This window comes from Hemicordylus capensis, chromosome 4 (assembly GCF_027244095.1).
Source record: "Hemicordylus capensis ecotype Gifberg chromosome 4, rHemCap1.1.pri, whole genome shotgun sequence".
In the NCBI taxonomy this organism is placed as follows: Eukaryota; Metazoa; Chordata; class Lepidosauria; order Squamata; family Cordylidae; genus Hemicordylus; species Hemicordylus capensis.
Genome location: NC_069660.1, coordinates 125,519,859 through 125,542,734, shown reverse-complemented (window position 1 = coordinate 125,542,734; position 22,876 = coordinate 125,519,859). Strand labels below are relative to the sequence as shown.

General features: G+C 42.9%; 1 long non-coding RNA gene across 2 annotated transcripts; it reads left to right on the top strand.

Moving 5' to 3' along the window:
* The first annotated feature begins 311 nt into the window (after positions 1-311).
* On the top strand, positions 312-18,203 carry LOC128324018 (uncharacterized). 2 transcript variants are annotated; one of them, XR_008306570.1, is made up of 4 exons: positions 312-393; positions 9,680-9,816; positions 10,510-10,593; positions 17,916-18,203. It is a non-coding gene; the product is annotated as an uncharacterized LOC128324018 (long non-coding RNA). The 2 variants fall into 2 exon arrangements; XR_008306571.1 differs by lacking the exon at positions 10,510-10,593.
* The last annotated feature ends 4,673 nt before the right edge of the window (positions 18,204-22,876 follow it).

The window sequence follows — 22,876 nt, the reverse complement described above, 5'->3', positions numbered from 1 at the left end:
GTCCAAGCTGGTTGGGTATGTCCAAAAACCTCATTCACTGGCTCACACTGTTTACACAGTATGTCACCAATCAGTGTGATTTTTATAATCATATGAAATATTAAGGGGGCCTCGTACATGCTGATTCACCCCCAGCCCCACATACCCCCTAGGGACAGCCCTGCACAGAAGCAGTGGCCATCATGGTTACAGTACTTCCTCTTCAGATGGTGCTGTAACCATGAGGACCCGGCAGGAGTGACAGTGATGAAAGCAAAGAGGACGTCCCACCCCATCGCTGATGGGGAGGGACTTCCTCCCAGCTTTAGCAACTGTAACCGTGGGTACTGCTGCTCTCAGTAACATCTGAACAAGCCTTTAAATGGCTGGATAGCCTATAATGTTGGGGTACAGGTGAGTTCATTCATTCATAGGTGAATGAGGTGAAGTTTCCCTCTGCCCTACAGTTGCTGCATATTTCTATGGCATCGGCAGTTGTGCATAATACCATTTTTACAGCATCTGTACTGGGAGTGGTTAGTCCTATATAATCAGAGGCGCTCTTACCCCTGGACTTCGGGGCTGAAGTCCAGGGCCTCCACACTCCCTGGGGGCCCCCAAATCCTCTTTAGTCTGGTGGTGTGGTCACCACACTGCACCAGCGGCCCATGTTGGGCCAGGTGGCCGAATGTGATTGTGACTTGCACTGGGTGCTTTAGAGACAGAGGGGACAATATGTGGGATGGGAGTATGTTAAGTTGTGAGTTGAAATGTTTATGTTAATGCATATTTGCATAAATATACCTGTTTGTTTTATATGCTTACATTCTTGTGAGTTCAGCTGCTATTTGTGCTTTCAAGAACCCATGTTTTAAAAATACTGCATGTGTCATGGTGTGTGTGTGTGTGTGTGTGTGTGTGTGTGTCTGTGTGTGTGTGTGTAGGGGATGATGCTTAAGGCCTTTAGGTCCAGACTCCAAATTGTCCTATGTGCACTACTGTATATAATATCATTACTGTATATTCCCTGGTATGAACCATATGTTCAACATTGCATTTGTGCAGCAATGAGCTAAGTGATGCAATAATTTAACAATAAAAATAATTTTAAAAATATGAGCTACAAGATGAAAGCCTATCAATCCAAACCATACTTAGCTTAGGCTAGCCATGGTCTCTCAGTCCCTTATTGCAAAATGGGGGTAATAATTCTAGTCTACTCACAACTGTATGCTGAAAGGATTATTGAGATAATGAACATAGTGCATTTAAGTGGATAGCAAAAGTGCTATACAAAGGGTCATCTGTACAGAAACTGATCAGGATGCCCTGATCATGAAATAGTGTAGCCAAACACATTTCCTACTGGCTCCAAATTCTGGGTGGCTGCTACCATCTAATTCCTTTATTAATAGCAAGGAGGCACATTTTAAATGGTGATCTTCTTATATTTAGAAGGGGGAGAGCAACTGCCCCTATCCGACCCCAGCACAGCTTCCCTCCAATGGTTGTTGCTGGTGTCTAATTTATGTTCTTTTTTAGATTGTGAGCCCTTTGGAGACAGGGAACCATCGTATGTATGTATGTATATATGTATGTATGTATGTATTTACATAAAATGCTTTTGTTGAAAAGCAGTATATAAATATTCATCGTGGTGGCTAATTCGGGATTTCTGGATATCCAGCAGTTAAGTATAAAAGTTATTTGAGTCTATTTATACCTTTCTTATTAATTCTGGGCAAACTACATGTGATATTAAGCCCTCATTAACAGATGGGCTTAAAAGAGGAAGTAGACCCGAAGTGTCCCTTTTTTTGTCAAAAAGCACCTGTGGGAGCACTTCCTGTTTTAAGCCAATGTATTAATGATGAGCTTAACATCACTTTGTAGTTTGGCCCTCCCCTGGCTTTTCAGCCATACTCTTTATCACGTCTCTGCATTATATCAGGAACAAAGTGTTCTGGATGGATGGCGTAATTGATGTGGTTTGGTAAGGGCATTTGAATATTCAGGTAAAACATAGAACCATTTGCCCAAATAAATGTTTATTCAGAGAAACTGGACATAAATGCAGGCACACAAAGTGTGACAGAAATAGTATTCAAATTAGTACACTGACACACTATAAGATGCCAGGGCAAAACAGTTACATACATTACTAAGTCTGGAAAGCTCCAGAAAAGGCCTATGCATGCTGTTAGAAAAACTCACCACCTATCAGAAGGAAAATAATATTATTTGAAGTGACCAATAACATGAATAATAATCCCCAGTAGATGCTTTGAAGTTTCTGAGTTTGCATTAGGTGAGTTAGGAAATGGAGGCTTGTAAACAGCCATTCTTCTGATCACCTTTGGTGAGTAAGAGTCACCTTCAGGCAATCAGGCAAAAAAAAAAAAAAACCCCAACCCACAAAACACCTCTCTTTTCTTCTGGTGATTCTCTATCACCCCAATCTAGTAACATTTATGATCTTATTTATGATGAATGTGCGTTAATGATGAATATATATCACAAAGATGAATATGTCAAAATCAGAAAGTAGAACAGGAAGGGAAATGAAATCTTAGTAGCACAGTTTTCCTGGTCTCTGGAGCTGAAGCACTGTTGTCATGTTGCAGCTCCTGTGATTGTATATGGAGGGGGGAGCTTGGTCATGCCTGAACCCCACCCCCACCCCCCAAATTCTGAGTGTTTGGTTGAAAGTGAAAAATGATCATGCATGCATAATCATATGCATGTTAGCAACTATACTTGCTATCAGAAACTCTGCTTGCACTGATCACGTGTGCAAGTCCTACACACATGGTTGTTGTACTCACATAGATCCTGCTGCTCCACACCCAGTGCATGGAGCCTGATGGGCAGGTCAATGAGTACACAAAGATCAAGAGCAGTATGAGCTGCCATGACCCTCCCCCTCCACACACACACACACACACACACACACACGAATTTGGTCATAACATGGAGGATGAGAAGAGGGCTAGGATTATCTGGCAAGAAGGATACACATGATTAAATTGGCAATAATTGCTTCTACATACATTGCAAAAACAAAATGCATCTCTGTCTGGAAGCAAAACATTTTGGTTTGATGGAGATTTGTCAGACCAAAATGGCTACTGTTTTCAGTCAAGATGAATCCAGAATTAACCTGCAAACAGGATGTATCCCTCACAGTGATTTGATTACAGCATACAAAAACATCTCAGTAACTGAGAGAGATGGTCAAAAGCCTATATTTACTGAAGAGCCATCCTGTTTCAGTTCACAGATGAAAAAAGACTTTACCATTCTCGCTTAGCCACAATGGTCTAGCCTGTTGCAGAGATTTTTGGACGGTGCATTCTACTTTCGCAGGTTTCTCTTGGGTACCACTTTCACAAAATATTTGTCTGATTCTGCCCTCTAGTGGGAATATGTGGCTTTTGCTTGGAATGTACTGATTTCAGAAAGAAATGTGTGGGAAAACGCAGTCACGAACTAACTAAAAATATCCAGTACATTACATCTGCAGCTTAACAATCAGTTCAGGAGGAGGAGCTAGTGAAATAAATAATATTCTATGGGATATAAGGGTGTGTGATTGCTATAGTCTGTCACAACAAATGTGTATAACAAGACTTCACTTTCAGCATTTTAAAAATGAAGTTGAAATTGCTTCAAATGTCCATCATTCCTATTGTTAGAGTGAAGAACATACTCACCATTTTGAGAGTGGTAGAAGCAGTTTGACTGTTTTGTGAATATATATGCACTGATTGAGCTCCAAACACTTTTTTTTTAATTTCTTTTAAAGGGCTTGAGTTGTAATAAGAATCAACCAGTGCTGGGCAATTATGGGCTGGTGTTGTGATGTCAGAAAATGCTCCCCACAACCATGAATCCCTGAAATAATTTTACAATTTAAAAAAAAAGTCTGAAGGGTTAAAAAAAACACCCTACAATGAATAAACAACTAAATGTACACAAATCACTGGGGGGGGGGAAGAATGGGCAGCACCTCTAAATCATAGGCGAAAGGGCAAGACAGAGAGCTGAACTAGTGTTCCGTTTGCTGGTACAAATTGCCAGAGGTGCTCTCACCCCTGGGCTTTGGGGCTGAAGTCCAGGGCCTCCACAGCCCCTGGGGTTCCCCATTTCCTCTTTAGACTGTCCCAGGTGGTGTGGTTGCCCGGTGGAACATGATGATGCTTAATTTTCAGGAGAGGGGGGCCTCCAAAGGCCTTTAGGTCCAGGCTCCAAAATTACCTAGGTACACCTCTGCATGTTGCCCTATTCACATGACATATCCAATTTAAGGGAACATAGTAAAGGGCAGATCTAAGGGCCGTTCATTAATTCCTTTCCCCACACACTTGAGGAATGTGTGTGGGAGAATGAAGACTGCACCAATTGGCCACACCCCATGACATATATGTATTCAACATTAATGTGAAGAAACTCTACCATCACATTAACGTCCAATCAGGGCTAGGGGTGGTCAAGCTGAGTAGTCGCCCATGGCACCTCCCTGAAGGGGATGCCAAGGTGAACTTGCACAAGCTACACAACTTGGCAACACTGTTAAACTAACCATGAAGGGGCACAGAAGGCACTCCCTGCCTAGGGTACTATTTATCCTAGGGTCAGCCCTGAAGTCAATGTATGGACATTAGAAGTTGTGGCCAGCACACATGGTCCCATTTCCCTCTCAATCATTTCCTCAATGCATGGGGTGGGGGGGACACAAGTGAACAGCGCACTATGTATGTTTAAGTCAAGTCTGCATGGAGTCAACACACATACAGTTGCACACATATAGGACATTCTCTTTGCTTTTCCAGGATCCATGATTGTGTAGAGGAAGCCTTGCACATGCACAGTTAGTTGTGCATGTGCTGATCCCATGATGACATTGAAGTGAACATGTGTAGCTAAAGGGGCAGAACCTGTCACTGTGTTATCTCCCTCCATCATACACCTTGGATATGTCATGAGAACAGGGCTTACGTCTGTCATGCACACTCTGAAATCAGCAGGAAGCTGGGCTCACTCCATGGGTGAAGAACTGACAGTGGGAGGATTCAGACATCACATGGAACCAAGTTAAATCTCGGTTCCATGCAATGCCTCCTAGCTTTGAAAGCAGGTGCTTCCCGCATCTCTGCCCACACACGTCAAAAGAATTCTACAAGGCTATTCTCATGACTGCAAGAAAGCAGCCTAAGGGAGCCCAGCCCGCTTTCCTGTGGTCGTGTGCTGCAATGGGAGCCATGCAGCTCCTGGCAGCAAACCTCACTGAGTACCCTCCACCTCGGTTAAGCAAGGTTGATGGAGCGAGCGCTCCACTAACCCTGTTTTCTCGGTCATGAGATGACACGGCTCTGCAGCACGGCAACTCATGAGAAGACCCACAAACAGGAGGCTGCAGTAAGACTCCCGGTGTCGGGGGTCCCCCCAGAATGCCCCACGCATTTGTGTGGAGCATCCTGGGGCTTCCGAGGGGCAGGTGGCCCCAATCCCCACCGCCCCTACCAGCTCCATGATGGAGCTGGTAGTCGTATGGGCAGCTGATTCCCAGGGTGAGCTCGTCTGCAGGGAGAGTGGGCTAAGCCCGCTCTGCCCGCAGAGCCCGGTTAGGCTTTATACATGGATCATGTGTGGAGCCCCTACTTCTAACTATGGTTACAAACAAATCAAGATCAGACATGACATCCAAAAAGACCTATCTTGGGTTTTCCTTCCCCAAGTGCTTGAAATAAATGCAGCTGAAACTCACTTCAGACCTTGGCATCTCAGTTTATCTCAAGCACTTTGGTTCCAAGTTTGGTTGGTTTAAATGTCACAATCAATCTTGGTTTGTTTCCAGCCACAGTTAGAAGTCAGATTCTTCTGACTTGCACACAGACAGGGACGGGGGAGTGCATGTTCCCAAGGCTTGGAGATGCAGAACAGAGATTTAACCTTTGTTCTGTGTGAGAAGAACAGACCTGCTCACTGACTTCTCTCTTTACATTATGTTTGTCTTCTGCTTAATTTATAAAAATACTTAAAACCTAAGCATCAAGTATACAGGTGAATGACAGCTAGGTAGCATGACTTATTCACTAGCAAGTCCCAGAAAGAAATATGTATTGGGCATAGCCTTTCACATACACCGCATATTCTCCTAACAGTCTGAGAGAACATTTTTCTCCTTGTATCTAAAATTATCCTTCCTTGCAAAGAGAACAGATATGGCGTATGTCTGGTGACATAAAGGATAATTTAGTCCTCAAGCAAAGGGGGTCCAGGATTTTGCAAATGCTTCTGAAATATGCTCAGGTTTTCCCTCCAGCATTTTGATTCTTGCTGTTGTTGTTTTTATGCATCAGTGTATTCCAAAGCATTTAAAAAAAATATTTGAATATTCACCTTATAAAAATGAGACAGTTCAAAGCTATCCAGATCCAGTTTTTTTAAATGTTAGCGTTTATTGGAACTTTGAGAGAACCCATGGAGTAACTAAATGCAAAGGAGGATAGGGCTCCTACAGCTTTAATAGGTGTGCAGAAGGAAGAATATCTACAGGTGCAGCTTATCATGCCAAGGAAACAGTTGCACCTGCTGAAATTTCTGCTTCTGCACCAGTTATTACAGCTATAGGCTTCTTGGTAACCTTTCCATCTTGTTATCCTAGGTTGTGTTTTCTGGTCCATACAAAAGGCCGGATCAGACACCCAGCTGGCAAGCCTCTGGCAAAATCTCCACCATGGAGCTAAAGGAATATATGAGATGTGTGCTCACCCACACATAGCCCTCTCTGCTTTCATTCATTCATTCTCAGGAATGGCATGCAAAGTGGCACTACAGTAGGAGGGGGCAATCCCTGGAAACTGGGCAAAGACGCTTTTCACAAGCAAAGCTCCTCTTTCTTCTAAGTTTTTCCCTCTGCAGCTAACGGCAGCTTTTGTAGGCAATTTGGATCAGGACTGTGCAGGGGCAAAGGTTGGATCACACACACACACACACACACACACACACACACACACACACGTCCTGATCCAAATCCTGCCCCATGGATTTTTTTCTGATGGGGCAAACATGGCAAGTTCCAGTCATGTTAGCTTCTCACGTAGCTTCTGGCCCCTCTACTCAGCTGCAGGAGTTGCTCTTCAAGCTCAACTTCTTCAAGTTCTTATGCATATCTCATTCAAAAGCTCAGAGGTCCCCAGCTATCAGATATCTTGAACCATTAGCTCCCACTCGTGAAACATACACTAACTAATCTGGACTGTTACCCAGCAAGCTCATTAGCAGGCCAGCCATAACAATAATAACTGAGCCTCATACTACATTCTCATGGCATGTGTTATGAGAACCAGAGTTCTATTTGAATCTGAATCATCTGCCAGGGTGAACCCAGACTGATAATTTAGGATCTGATCCAATCTGGCTGATACAGACTCGCTACAGTTCTCATGGTGGTGGGTCCAGATTCCTGGAAAAACTCTGGGTTCTCATGATGCACTGTGGGGACACCTGTGGCTCAGGAATCTGTGATCCTGGTTTCTGTTTACATTGTCGTTAGAGATTGCTGCCCTGCTAAGTGAGCAAGGAGGCGCCTTTTAGAGTGGCAACTCTCTTATATTTAGCTGGGGGAGAGCAACTGGCCCTATCCAACCCCAGCACAACATCCCACCAGTGGCTGTTGCTGATGTCTACCTTAGCTTGCTTTTAAGATTGTGAGCCCATTTGGAACAGGGAACCATCTTATTTATTTAATTATTTATTTTATTTTTCTGTGTAAACCACTTTGAGAACCCCTTGTATAAATAAATAGAAGAAGAAGAAGAAGAAGAAGAAGAAGAAGAAGAAGAAGAAGAAGAGGAGGAGGAGGAGGAGGAGGAGGAGGGTGTGTGTGTGCGCATACATGCATGTGGGTATTGTATCAAAAGAAAGGAACAAACCCTTCTTTCCTCACTAGCCTTAGTTTACTATATTTTTAAATAGTTATTGGGAACACCAGACATTTGCAGCTGCATTTCAGGTTTGCAGTAGCACAAATGTACATCAAGCTGCGCAAGAAACAAATTAAAAAACATTTAATCCACCTTGAATAGAAACACAGCATAATTAAATATCACACTGGCTTAGGGGTGGGGGTGGGGGAGAGAAACACCAAGAGTGAAGCCTCAGAGAGTTATCTGGGCTCAGATCAGTGACCAAAACCTGACAGCTAAAAGACCCTGCTAGAATTGTTGCACATTATTTTTGTGTGTATGTGTTTATGATAGACCTCATGATCTGAGATCTTTTCCCTCTAGATATTTCTATTTTTATTCTATTGGTAACTGCCACAAACGAATGCCATTCATAAATATGTCAGGAATGTCATTCATAAATATTGCTGATACAGGCTGCACTCCTGTGCACATTTTCCTGGGAGTAAGCGCCACAAAATATATGCACAGGATTGTGGTGTCAGTTTACTTACTTTCATGCCATGGAATAATTTTTCCCATTGAAGTTGTGAGCTTCTTGAAGGGCTAGGATACATGTTTATACATGTATACTAGGAAACATGTGTATACATGTTTTTATTTGTTTTAAAACATCTATACAGTAGTCCACTATTCATAATCACTGTGAGGTAGCACTGAAATGTACTTTATTGTAAGAGAAGGCATGCCCACTCAACCCTAAAAACAGCTCCTTTGGAGCAGCGTAGAATGGCACCAGCTTACAACCTATCTGAGAACTGATACAATTCTCAGCAGTTCTGTACTTCTCAGAACAGGCACTGCGACCAAGACTCATGCCCACCCACAGCGTGGAATAGTACTGATAATTTTGCACAAGTTATGTGAATTAGGAAAATATTTTTAGTGTGAATATTTTCCCAAATAATTCACACCAGCCCTGAATGTGTGTATAGAATATATGATCCATCTTTTTAAAATGACAAATTGGTCCTACATATATGATCATCACATTCAAACATCACATTCAGTTTATGGGCATGAGATTGACCAAGACATGGAACAGGCAGCATGGGAGGCTGATAGATGACTGCTATTCAGAACATAGGTTATAAGATACTCATGCTGGGAGTTTAGGTGAATAGGACAACCCATTTTCTGAAACCAGTGTGTACACTAACAGGAAAAAAACCTGCTGGGTCGCGGGAGAGGATATAGCAATGATTGGTTTTTAATCACAATAACCAATCCCACATTGTTCTTCCACCACCAATAATGAATGTGGAAAAAATGAAAATGTGGTTAAGGTCTTTGGAACTTGCTGGAGTCAGAGAGGGCTTCTCTGCTAGGGTTTCCCAAGCATGTTTACTCATTTGTCTGAAGCACTGTTGTGTTGTGTTGGGTTGTAAGCCAAGAATTTTCTTCTGCATGGCTCATTGGACAAGACTTGTTTCTAACTCAGATTCTAACTGATCACCATCTCTTGAGAGGGCCACCATATCCCAACACACCTTTCTCCCCTTGAGAAGAACTGGTGGGGTGGATTGCGGTCCTCATAGAGCCAGGAGAAGCAGTTGGCATTCAGGTTGTCTCCTCCCTTCCGGTGTTGAATGGTGAACTTGAATGGCATCAAGATGAGGTACCACCGCAAGATGCAAGGGTTATGGTTTTTCATCTGCTGCAGCTACTGGAGCAGGGCATGATTGGTGATCAAGACAAAGGGGTTTGTCATGCTTCTCTTTCAACTGTAGAGTACCAACGTTCTGGAAGTTGCAGCTTTCAGCTAAGAAACAAGATGAGGTGCTCTTCTCCACTAACCACCTGGGATAACATGGCACCAAGGCCAGTGGCAGAGTCATCATCAATAAAGCCATTAAAGGCTTTATAGGTAATAACCAGCACTTTGTATTTTGTTTGGAAACATGTCGGCAGGCAGTGCAGTTCTTTCAAAATAGGTGTTATATGGTCCCTTCGGGTAAACCCAGAGATCAATCTGGCTGCCACATTCTGTACCAATTGTAGTTTCCGAACTACCTACAAAGGCAGCCCCATCTGGAGAGCATTACAGTAGTCAAGCATATGTACCACTGGTTATGGAACAGTTCACTTAGTTGAGCTATTTGGATTATTGCACTGTTCTGAAAATAATGGATTATTTCGCTGTTCTGTTTGCATCTTGCTAAAAACTATAGTATAGTTGCATGAACTGTTGCTGGTAGGATTGGTGAGGCAACTGCTCAGTGTTAGAGCACAGGCTTTGCATGCAGAAGATGTTAGATTTAATACCTGGCACTACCAATTATAAGGATTTCAGAGAGCAGGGCCAGGAAACATCTCTTTTGGAGAGCAGCTGCCTGTTAAGGTAGACAATACTGGACTAGATGGAGAAATGGTCTAACGCAGTATAATAGAGCTTCCTATGCTGGTGGGTCATACATTGTGGAGGCTAAAAATCTTTTAGATTGTTTGAGCTAAAAAGTGCTTAATTCATATTTCAGACATGAACTCATTAAAAAAAACCCATTGTCAAATTTAATTTGTACTATGAGGCCCACACTATTGACCTGCTATCCTGTTCTAGGAAGGAGTCTAAGGCTGAGCCAAGGCCTCCACTGAGGTTCCAGGAAGGAACCAGACCTCAGATAGCTCCAAGGCAGCACAATAGGTAAAGTATTCAGGACCATAGATAATTCCAAGCAAGAGAGCTGGCAACAACAAAGATGGATGTTGCTCTAGCACAGGCCTGCTCGATTTAAACCCCCCCCGCTGTTTTTGGACTACAACTCCCATAATCCCTAGCCACAGTGGCCAATAGCCAAGGATTATGGGAGTTGTAGGCCAACATCTGCAGGAGGGCCAAAGTTGAGGAGCCCTGCTCTAGCAGATGCTTGGAGTCGACTGCTTGTTTATATAGCTGCTACCAGGTAGAGTGGACTGGCCCTACCCCTTCCCTGGTGAAGGTGCTGTAGTTTAAAGGGGGTCTTGCCCAGTTTTGTAAGCACTGCTTCTGCTAGCAGTGGGGGACTTCTAGTTGGCCTGGCAGGCCCTTGAGGATTCATCCAGCTCAGAGAATGAAAGCAGGTCTGTGCCCTAGGATCATGGTGGGGTGTTGGCTCCATTTCCTCTGGCATGGGGAGTCCCAGTAGCATGGTGTCTCCCAGGGTCTGGGTTATATGATCTTCCCACCCTATCTCATCCTCTAAAATGCCCACTTCATTCCTCAGTGGACAGGGGTCCCAAATCCAGGGTCATAACACCTACCTTATAGGGCTGCTGAAGGGTTCTAGTATGTAAAGTGCTTTGAACATACTTGAGTGCTATATAAATAATTAGCCTACCCCACACAGAGCATCTGTGCGCTCTTTGGGGCCAACTGTTCCCCTCTCCCTCCTGCCCCGGTCTCTCCTCTCTCCCCACCAGCCCCATGATCTCTTCCCCTCCCCCCTTCCATTCCTCCCCCTCACCAAGTGCACTGAGCCTCACCAGGCAGTGGGCAGCCAAAAAGGATGCCAGCGCCATCCCTCCTCCTGGGCGGCGAACAGGGAAGCCCCACATCCCATTTCCTTCCCACCAATGGCCTCCAACGGCCTCCATTCTGTTCCTCCCCCCCCCACCTGCACAGAGCCTCACTGGGCAGCCAAAAAGGGCCCCGCTGCCACCTTTTTCCTCCAGGGCGGCGAACAGGGGAGCCCCGCCGCCCATTTCCCTCCCTCCAACGGCCTCCCTTCCATTCCTCCTCACCACCACCACCTGCATAGAGCTGCCGCCACCTCACAGCGTCTGGGCCAACCTGCACCCAGCCAATCAGGTGCCTTCACCAGCCAACTGGAGCTCAGCCAATCAGGTGCCTCCTTTGCCACCACATCCCCATGCATGGCTGGCTAAGAGAATTAATTATAAAGATAATTCATATCCATTCTTTGTAACATACTGATACGTCACTGAGTATTTGTATTTGAGACATGTATGGACCTCATTATTAAAAGAACACACACACACCCTTGATCATACAAGCCTTTATTCATCTGAGTGACCTTGTTGATTTAACCAGAATTAGTTGCATGACTAAAGGCCACTGACATTAATAATATTTTCCATAAGCAATTTGTTAACCAAAGGATCATTGGAAATGTGTGTATTTAGGTCATGCATTCCTCTCTCCTAGACAGAAGAAAGATTCCACATAATCAACCCTTTTATTAAAGCAGTCAGTCAAAAGAACTCATCCACTTATCTGTATGCACACTACAGGAGACAGCTACTAACTGGATTCTAAAAATAATGGCCATCTTCATGCACAAATGTCCAGTTTTATGTGCAACAAGTATCCATTGTCCAGTTAAATGACATGCAAAGAACCCTCTCATTATATCAGTCTTTTTCAACGAGCATAAGGTTTTCTATGAGAACGGTGTTGATTTCATTCATCATGCACTAGAATGTTGTTTCAGGACAATATAAATCCTCATAATTTGTTCACTTTGCTCCACGACATAATAAAGCATATTTCTGTCCAAAACGGGTCTTCTCAGCTCACTAGTCATCCACTTAGCCATTCTGTCTGGATATTGTGAAAGAAACCTATCCTTGCGCTCTTTTGTCTTCAAAGAGAAAAAGTCAGTACTTTAAGCATAATGGATAAGGAACAGATGATGAGGTGGATGAGTCTTGATATCTAACCTGCCTCTTCTCTCTGTTTAAAATCTAAAGAATGAACATTTTTCGAGCTGCTGAATGCATTCTATGCTGCCACCATCTGGCCTTTTATATGCATGTGCATTAAATCCTGGCTGCTTAAATAGCAATAGTCTGACTAGTGAAATTCATTGGGATTTCAAAGACTTTACATATGCAGTTTGCTCCACTAGGGCAAGCCTGGGAACAAACTCAGGATCATGCAAGAAGTGTATAGCTATTCTACAGATCTCCTCCCTATTCCCCATCATGTCTAGCATGTCATTCTGAGAGCATGTAGCTCTCAGTTCTGCAGCACTTCCATCAAAATTAAATGCTACATGTTGCCTTGCTGATTGAAATATGAAAACTAATAATGCAGCCATAGGAATAGTTTTTAAAATCCAGCATTCTCACATAGTAAATGCTGCATATATTTTCTGTACACACTATGTTTACACTTGCTTTACACCCACAAAGCTATTATAGACAGAATCAGCAATCTGAAGAATAACACCAAAATTAAGGCAGGGTCTAAAGTGGCTACAAAAAGTGTAGGTAGAAGGCACATTGAACTGCAGAGAACATTGATCATGTAGTTTTCATCTCCTCAATAAAAACAGATAATTAAGAAGAGGTTCAGATTGCAGACATCATTTGGTAAGGTTCATTGAGGGATGGCATTTGTGGCCTAACTGGTCTCTGACCTTTTCCTCTGGAAGTACAGCTTTGGGCTATTATACACAGAAGCTGTCTTCTGCACTGTTGGTATCCCTGTTACCATGGTTTGGGATAGTAACTTCTATTGATTGACAGTTTAGACTTTCAAAATGATGTACAGAATATAATAAAATTAGAAATACATTTCATAATAAGATCTAAAATTATACAATCACAATTGCAATATCAAAATAAAATCATTAGTTATTATTACCAAATAGCCTGTAGCAACATTCAAGACGCCTAAAAGAATGCAAGTTTGTCTACCTCCTGCTCCTGAATTGTATCAACAGCCAGTCAAAAGAAATACCTTTAGAAAGCTGAGAGGAAGGGAAGGTAGCAGACCATATTTAGGGATCATGTGGCCTTGACAGGGACGCATGACAGGAAAGAGTCCCTCATATGGCACTTCCCTAGGAAAAGCAATTTTTTAAAAGTGCTGCGTTAAGAGCAATTGCAACATCAGCAGCCAGTAGACCAATCCTCTTCCTCTACCTTCTCTGTTTGCATGTTTGAAAATCCCAAGCTTGAATGATGAGCTTGGTTATGTGCCACATCTCAGACCTTGCCACCATTTGATTAGCATCTTGCCATTAAAATGCCCTTTTTAGCATTACTTGTGATATGTTGGTTGTCTCACTGAAAACAATGATACTTTCAGTGACCAACAAAGCAAGTGGTCTGAAAACAGTATGACAGGCTTTTGTGCAGGGTGGCTACCCTGAAGTACTTGTGTACAATGAATAATAGGGATGTGCAAATTGATTCGGATACAAATTGATTTGTACCCGAATCTAGCTGATTCGGGTGATTCGGGGACAAAACGAATCACGCCTGTGGTCCATTGGCTAGATTCGAGTACAAATCAAATCACAGCTGATTTGATTCGGGTTTGAGATCTGTTCCATTAATTCCCCCAGATTCCCAGCTTTCGTTTTAAAAAAAGCTAAGCTCTAGCCCTTATAGAAGTGGAGTTATGGAACAAAATGTGTGGTCACTATTTTTCAAGATTTTGGATTCTTTGGTGTATAATAACTTTCATTCAATGTATCCTTATGAGAATTCATTACACACCTTCATTTCTTCTATTCGTTTTGACTGTCTTTTCAACAGCGCCAACTGTCAACTGCCATGTGCCAACTACACCCCAGTCCCACTCACAAGGCAGTGGGGTACTACTCAGTTTAAGATAAGTGCCTAATGGGTAGAGGCTACCACCCAAATTTCAGAGGAATTGGGCAAAAGGCTGATTTTTGGTGAATTGTTGAAGGTTTAGTGTCTTTGGGGCAGATTTGGGGCATAAAGCAGGATCTGGGATGGAAGAGTGGGGTGAGGTGGTAGTGCCTAATGGGTAGAGGCTACCACCCAAATTGCAGAGGGATTGGACAAAGGGCTGATTTTTGGTGAATTGTTGGAGTTTATGCATCTTTAAGGTTTTTCCCCTTAAGGTATAATGGAGGTGTATCGCTTCATGCTGGGGGGAAGGGGTGGCCTAGAACAGTGTGGGGTTGGTGGTAGTGCCCAAGGGAAGCTACCAGAATTTTTTCAAAGGATTTGGGAAGAGGGCTGATTTTTGGTGATTTGTTGAAGTTTACGCATCTTTAAGGTTTTTCTCCATAGGGAATCATGTAGGTTTCAGCAGCCCCATAACTGCACTTGGGGAGCACTGGGGTGGCCCAGAGTGAGTGGTGGTGTAGTGAACAGAGGATGCCAGCCACCCCCATAGGTTTCTAACCATGGGGTTCAGGATTCTGTTGTTTCTGAGGTGTTCCGAGTGTAGATTCTCTGGTAGCAAATGAGATTTTCAATACAAACCATGAATCCACTCTCATTTGCTACCATAGAATCTACACTCAGACCACCACAGAAACAACAGAACCCTGTACCCCATGGGTTAACAACCCATGGAAGTGGTTGGCACCCTATGTGCACTATACCACCACTCGCTCTGGGCCACCCCGGCACCCCCCAAGTGCACTTATGGGGCTGCTGAAACCTCCATTATACCTTATGGGGAGAAACCTTAAAGATGCATAAACCTCAACAATTCACCAAAAATCAGCCCTTTGCCCAATCCCTCTACAATTTGGGTGGTAGCCTCTGCCCATTAGGCACTTAACTTAAACTGAGTAGTACCCCACTGCCTTGTGGGTGGGAGTGGGGTGTAGTTGGCATATGGCAGTTGACAGTTGGCGCTGTCAAAAAGACAGTCAAAATGGATAGAAGAAATGAAGGTGTGTAATGAATCCTCATAAGGATTCGTTGAGTGAAAGTTATTATACATCAAAGAATCCGAAAACTTGAAAAATAGTGACCACACATTTTGTTCCATAACTCCACTTCTATAAGGGCTAGAGCGTAGCTTTTTTTTTTAAATGAAAGCTGTGAATCTGGGGGAATTAATAGGACAGATCCGAAACCCAAATCAATTCAAATCGAATCAGCCGTGATTCAGATCCGAATCGAATATGGGGTGATTTGGATGGGTTAGATTCGGATCCAAATCGAATTGGGGCTGTTTTGATTCAGATACAAATTGAAACACAGAAAATCCGAATTTCACACCCCTAATACATAACACTAGCACCAAGCATGCTCTTTATTCACTGTAAAAATGTAAAATAAAAAAATGAGTTCAGCAGTAAGGAAGTAAGGCTGCATGTAGCTATAAAGGGAGCTTCTAAGTCCAGCCTTTCACACGGCTGGTGTGTATTAAAACGAATGAATGAGAGAGAAGGAGCTGCATCTACAAGAGAATGAGCTTTGATCTTCATTTTGTAGCATTTGCTCAGCAGGGAAGCAATTCGCGGAGCTTATTCTTATACTATATGGAAGTGAGACAGTGAAGTCTAGCATTGTAACAGAAAGGAAAGTGGTTTCTATTTGCATCTTCAACCCCTTAGCATGATGTCTAGACAGCTAGGCAGCTATTTCATCCCCACCCCCAATTAATTTAGAAAGGGGGGAAATGGCCTCTAAAGCCAGCCCAGCACCTTCAGCAACATACCTGTTGTAGCTAATGATTCTCAACTGGAAATTCTTTGTTGTAGGAGACAAAAAACATGAAATTCCTCATTTTGATTCACTCATATTCATGGAGCAATATTTACCTAATGCCATTTTTTAAAAGGAATTTGTTTTATAGCGGCTTCCCTCATATACACAATGAAATCTTATGTAGATTTAACTAAAGATTTATTCAGCAACAACTCAATTTTACCCTTCTCCTTTCCCTCCCTTTTCCTTTCTGACCCCTCTCACACACTCTCTATAGGACCCCGTCCCTGGGAGAAATGTCCGAACGGACTGCAAAAGATAACTGAATAGGATACAACATTGTTCCATTTTAATGGCTTGACTTCCAAATTCATCCAAAGTTCCACAAGTCTCCTCCTTTTGGAATCCAAGAAATACTTCCACATCATTCTTATAAAGTTTACTCCCTTTTGCTGCCACTTATAGAAGAAATGAACGAAACAGAAATGAAATGGCATACCAAAATGGAGCATGTGTTCGTTCTCAGTTCTGGCAGGTCTGATGATTTCAGACCAGTGGGCTTCTGTATTATGACACTCTGAAGGGCTCATTCTTGAAACTTCCTTAGCCTTGGCTCAGATCCAGATCAAATCCATTTGCAGGAACTGAGATAGGATTGGTAAAATATCTAAGGCACTCAAAGTCATTAATTATTTTTGAACTGTATTTTCTTATTTTGAAATTGTATTTTGAACTGATAGTATTTTCTTACTATCAACTCCTAAGAACTTGAGCACACAAATACACAGGACTGAATGGATCAAGCCCGTCACAAAATTAGTTGTAGCAGGGACATTATACTGGGCAACTATTCTAGCATGTGCTAAGGAAATGACCTTACTTTAAGCACATGCTTTGCTAGTGTGTAGGTTTTTTTATGGCTACATAGTATTTCTTGGCCTCCACAGATTAGGAATGGAGGGGGGTGCTGCTTGAACCCTACACCCCCTGCTGCAGTCCTAATCAGGATTGCTACCTTTCCAGGGAGCAAAAGCTCCTTTTGATATATATTAACAACAGGGAGAAAGGATTTAGACTGGAAACATGGTGGAGTGGAGTTTTAAAATGCCCATCCCCCATATACAGGTGGCCTAATCCAACTGTTATGTAACAATTTTTAAAAATTTTTTTTAAAAAGCATACACTTGCAGGGCACATGCTTAAAGTAACTTGTCATTTGTCAGCTTTCTACTGTATGTATGTATTGGTTTATTTTGGCCCAAGGCTAGCATATCAGCTTTCTACTTCCACCAGAGCCCCTGGTGGCGCAGTGGTAAAACTGCCGCCCTGTAACCAGAAGGTTTCAAGTTCGATCCTGACCAGGGGCTCAAGGTTGACTCAGCCTTCCATCCTTCCGAGGTCAGTAAAATGAGTACCCAGAATGTTGGGGGCAATATGCTAAATCATTGTAAACCGCTTAGAGAGCTCCGGCTATAGAGCGGTATATAAATGTAAGTGCTAGTGCTACTTGTTCCAGTTTGTTCCATTGACATTAGTCTGCAGATTCCATTCACAGAAATTCAGTATGCAGCTTTAACCTTCTCCTATTTCTTGCAGAGTCCATAATCAAGAAACCAACACAGAAATGAAATGGGAGCCAAAATTAAAAGAAATCATATGCTGTTAACAAACTAATATTTATAAATCAATTTAAACAAAATAATTTTACATGTTTACATAATATGCATGTGTACATTATATCAAAACATTGGACCCCAATTCCCTTAAAAGAATCACGAGGGTAGAAGAAAGCCAAACCAGAAGGAGGAGTCTCACAATTTTTTGTACTCTACAAATGAATGAAGAAGCAAATCCTCAGTTTTCCCTGCAGTTCCCAGGCTTCAGTTTCCCTTGCTCCTGGTGCTGACTCTGTGACTGGATGAATTACTTATTTATTTACATGTTTTAAAAAATATTTATTTAAAATATTTCTATACTGCCCAAAACTTGCGTCTCTGGGCAGAATGCTGCTCTTTAGCAGAAGGTTGCAGATGCCTTCTTTCAGTCATTCAGTTTTTGCCCTCTCTTACCTCCTTGTCTTAATCACCGCACAAACTCTTCTCCATAATCTAAGTTCTTCTCAATATCTCATTTTATTTCTCTTCATAGAATCTTTCCTCTCTCTCAGAATCTCTATCCTACAGCAACCCTCCAGGGGCAAAAAAAGAAAAAAGAAAAAGAAAGAACACATCCAAAAGGTGGCTTGACTTCATGGGTTTATCTTTTCCACTTGCAAAAGCATATTATATGAAACTCCAAGTTCTGTTAGCTCGATGACATGGCGACATGCTTCACAAATTACTCGGGTATTCCAATCTCTCCCTGAGGTTGCCGAGGCAGGACAATTGAGGTTGTTGAGAGTACAGCAATTCCAGAATGTGAAACTAATTTAAGACAAATGTCCCCTGCCAGCCAAACAAAATGGACTCACAGAAGATGCACAACTCTGAATAACTCCTTAGTAACTTAAAACACACACACACAAGGTTACATATACAAAGTTTTATTTTATATTAACATGATTTTTTAAAATGTTGACACCAGAGTATTACCTAATCCCCTTCTATAATCAGGGGAGTTAAGAATAATTTATTATGCCTTTCTCTCATTAGTTCTTTAAAATACCCCAAAGAGTTCTAGAACAGCAGAATGAACAATTTCATTAATATATCATAAGCTAGAACAGTGTTTCTCAACCACCGGTCCCTGGACCGCTGCCGGTCCCCGAAGGGTTGAGTGCCGGTCCCTGACTGGGAGTCAACCCCCCGCCAACTGAAATCAAGGCACTCACTTCCTCAATTTTGCACATGGCATGGAAGAGGAAGAGTATCACAGAGGCATGGGACCCTTCTTGTGCCTTGCCTCCACGTGCTGCTGAGATCTTCCTACAGCTATCTTATTCCCTATCTTTACAGCTTCAAACTGTATGCGGTGCGGGGGCATGGAGGAAAAAGTATGGCAGTGGGCGCCACTTCAAGGGCTACTGGTTCTTACATGCTCATTGTTTGCAGCCAAAGGTTGGTTGATTGAAACCCAGCTGCCTGTTGTGGTTGAGGCGCCTTGAGAGGGAATGCTGTTTCCCTCTTGCATCAGTGGGGCTTGCTTGTATGTTGTTTTCATTGGCCCCATGTAGCTTTTGAATTTTTCTAATGGCCCAACATCCCCTCTCCATTGAGTAATCACAAGCACCTCCACTCCAGACATACTGGAGACAAATTTGTTCACCCAGGCTTTTAAATTCAGGAGTTCTCAACCTTGGGTACCCAGACATTGGTGGACTTCTACTCCCATAATCCCCAGCCATAATGGCCAAATGCCATTGTTGTTGGGGGTTATGGGAGTTTAACTGAGGGACCCAAGGTTAAGAACCCCTAATATTCCATGTTTGCAAAAGATTCCAAATTTAATTATTTCAATGCTTATATTATTTTCATTCTAAACTGCCCAGAGATGCAAGTTTTGGGCAGTATAGAAGTCTGATAGATAGATAGATAGATAGATAGATAGATAGATAGATAGATAGATAGATAGACAGACTTGAAACCCCTTTACTAACTGCTGGTCCGGGAAACTGCGCATGAAGAATGTAGCGGTCCTTGAAACTCTGCACGAAGAATTTAGCGGTCCTTGACTCCAAAAAGTTTGAGAAACACTGAGCTAGAAGACACATTTTAGAACATTGCAACACCTATGAATTATAGAGGGGAAACTATGAAAGAAATCTTGAAACATCACTTTTTAAATTTTATTTTTCTTTATTTATTTAAAATATTTATACACTGCCTCTCCAGTACACTACTGCTCGGGGTGGCTAACAAGGTCAGTAAAACTATACAAAACAATATAAAACTGATGAAATAGAGACTAGCTAAAAACAAATCTCAGTTAAAACCAAAATTTCAGATTACAAGTTACAACATTACAAATTAAAAAGTTTTAAAATATTAAGTGTTGACCTTAATTTCGTATTTAAAACAACACTAAAAGCAGAATATATCATTATTTCAGGACAATCAATGTACTCCTGAAATACTGAATGAATTTCAGTATAGGCAGATGCTAAGAAGTACATACTCTGCATTAGAGGAGTAAATCACAGGTTTGGCTAAGTGGGGAAACAGCAACACACCAGCATTGATTCAGTCACATTAGTTAGTTATTAAAATTTTCTTATATACTGCCTCCTCCAAAGACTCTAGGTGGTGATTGAACAACAACAATACCAATAACAATTTAAATAAAAAATAAAATAAAATAATTAAAATTAAAGGGCAGGTCAGTCTTAAGAAGGCCCTTAAAAGCAGCTAGAGAGGGGGCTGAATGAATGGGGGGGGTCCAAAGAAGAGGGGGGACCACAGAGATGGCCCTCCTATGAGCCCAGACACGCTTATTGCTTTCCACGCTTGACATATCTGGCTAGTCAACCAATGCAGCTATAAAATTGTACTGCGAAGAGAGGAAAAATCAGCACAATACAGATTACTCAGCATGTGCATATCATACCTGCTAACATGTTCCTATTTTCCCATTCAACTGAATGGGAAAATAGGGACATGTTGGCAGGTATGGTATATGCATTAGATGCACAAGCACATTGCAGAAGTGCCCAGAAGAGCTACATTACAGCATTAAAGGTCTTCTGGTATGACAAACCCCCTTAACTGCTAGCAACAAAGGGTCAATTATCATGTTCTTTTTTGAGATCATTAAATCCTGCTGCAATGCTTATCATGGCCACAATCCTAGGCAGCCATATATATGGCATATATGCACCTGAAGCAATTTGGAATGCTTTTGCTGCAGCTGATCACTCAGTGGACAGGGTGAGCTGTTTTTACATTTAAAACTAGTTTGCTTTTTCAGTGTTTGATTGGCTACTGTAAAAGCTTTCTAATTACCCCCAGCTGTTCACACATTTTTCCCCTATCTGTGCTTAGGGTTATCTAATGGTGGCACATGTTGTTTGCATGAGATGAGATGTTGATGTGAAAGAATTGTATTTTCTCTGACGGGACAACTATTTATTTTACCATTTGTGGGGGCAACTATATATTTGTTTCTCCTAGGCGTACCCGTTGCTAATCCCATGTGTGGCAGCTCTCGCGAGAGCAGCTGCCTGGAAGATAGTGATGGGGACGCGGAGACAATGGCGGTGGTGGCAGGCTGGGCCGGCCACCAGGGATGGGGAGGTGATGGAGGCAGTGGCGGGCTGGGCACCAGGAATAGGAGGAGGCGGGCTGGGCACCAGGAACAGGTGGTGGCAGCTGGCTGGCCTGGGCTGGCCGCTGGGAGGAGGAAGTGGGAGGAGGTGGCGGGCCAGCTTTCTGGCCAACCGGCCTGCCAGAAAGCGTGAGGGGCAGAAGCGAGTGGGGGAGAAGCAGCCAGTCAGCCAGAAATCTGGCCGTGTCCGTGGTGGTGGTGGGGACAGCGGCAGTGGGTGGGCTGGCTGGAGGCGCAGATGCTCTGCGCCTGGCTCAGCTAGTTCCATCTATTTGTACTCCTTTTTTTAAAAAAATGACGGTTTATGAGAACTTCATATGACCCAAATTCAACCCTGGTCATTCAATTATATGCATTATTGCAGAGGTGGTGCTTCCATGAGGCAGGGTGAGGCATTAATCTCAGGCACAGGTGCAGAGAGGGCAGCAAGTGCCAGGTCCTTTCCACCACAGGTGCCACACTGCCACCACCTTCCTTGTCCTGCTGTGGCATCCTGTTCACTGCATGGGGTGTGTGCAGTCATATTGTCCTTCGCCTCAGGCATTAAAATCATTTGAATCACCCTATTATCAGCAGCAAAAGCATGAAAATGTCCTCCAACTGGCTGCACGACCTGTCCGTTTTTTAATCTGTGATGAAGTCAGTTTTTCTACATGCTTCTCTGGTCTGGCTAGATGACAGAAGATTGCTTCCTTTTGTGACTAGCTGTTTGCACACTGCTCACCATGTACTGTATTTTTACCAATGTGATGCAGCCCTAAATTGGGATAAAACAGGACTTTTTAACTTGTGTCCCAACAAACTGAATGCAGTCCATGAGTCAGGAATTGTGGCCACCAGCACCCCAATTTTAGACTTCTTAGCAGATAGCAAAAACAGGAGGTTTATCCATTCTTGCTGAGCTACCACAGATGACTGATGAGCTGCATTAGGCTCCGTGGGTCACAAGTAGGGATGTGCAAAACATTTTGGGTACAGAATGATCTGTACCTGAATCTACGTGTTTCAGGAGATTTGTATACAAAACAAATTGCCCCTCTGCAAGCCCAGCAAGATTCGGCTCCAAAACAAATCGCCCACATTTTGGAACCAAATGTTTTGTTGTTTCGGACCTCCATTTTGTGGTGATCTCTGTGTAGTCTCCATTTTGTGCTTTGATGTTGTTTTGAATTTCCCACCCTTCCAAGCTTCAGATTGATGAACGAAAGCATGGGCTGATCTGCTGACGATTCCCTCATGGTTCCAGATTGGCTCTTTTGGCTCTTGCCACTGCTGACTGACCCCACATCGGCCAGGGG